This window comes from Phoca vitulina, unplaced genomic scaffold, assembly GCF_004348235.1.
Source record: "Phoca vitulina isolate PV1807 unplaced genomic scaffold, GSC_HSeal_1.0 scaffold14, whole genome shotgun sequence".
In the NCBI taxonomy this organism is placed as follows: Eukaryota; Metazoa; Chordata; class Mammalia; order Carnivora; family Phocidae; genus Phoca; species Phoca vitulina.
In genome coordinates, this window is record NW_022589717.1 from 30495161 (window position 1) to 30495941 (window position 781).

A 781-nucleotide genomic window follows, 5' to 3' on the forward strand; every position below is an offset into this window, starting at 1 on the left:
ATTCAGCAAGAATGTTGGATCAATAATCAGATCAGGAATTAAAAAAAAAAGATTAATATGCTAGGGACTTTACTGGAGAAAGTAGACAACATGCAAGACTAGATGGATAATGTAAGAAGAGAGATGGGAATTCTAAGTAAAAATCAAAAAGAAATGCTAGAGATAAAAGCACTGTAAAAGAAACAAAGAATGACTTTGATGACACCATTAGTAGACCAACACAGCTGAGGGAAGAATGAGCTTGAGGATATGACACTAGAAACTTCCAAAACTGACAAGAGAAAAAAAGACTACAAAGCCCAACTTAAAACAAAGCAATTTGAGAACTGTGGAGCAATTACAAAAGGTACAACACACACATAATGAAAATGCCAGGAGGAGAGGAAAGAGAGAAAGGAACAGAAGCAGTATTTGAAGCATTGACTGAGACTTGCCCCAAATTCATGCCAGACTGAAAACCACAGGTCCAGGAGCCTTGTAGAACATCAGGTAGGATAAATGCAAAACATAGATTAAAAAAAAAAAAACAGATAAAAAAGATAACTAGGCAGATCATATTCAAACTTTAGAACCTCAAAGTTAAAAAGCCTTGAAAGAAGCCAGAGGAAAACACATTTTACCTAGAGAGGAACAAAGATAAGAACTACATTTGACTTCTCAGAAACCATGCAAGAAGAGAATGGAGTGAAATAAAGTGTTAAGAGAAAAAGAAATCCACCAACCTAGATTTCTGTATTCTGTGAAATTATCCTTTAAAGGTGAAGGAGAAATAAAGACTTTC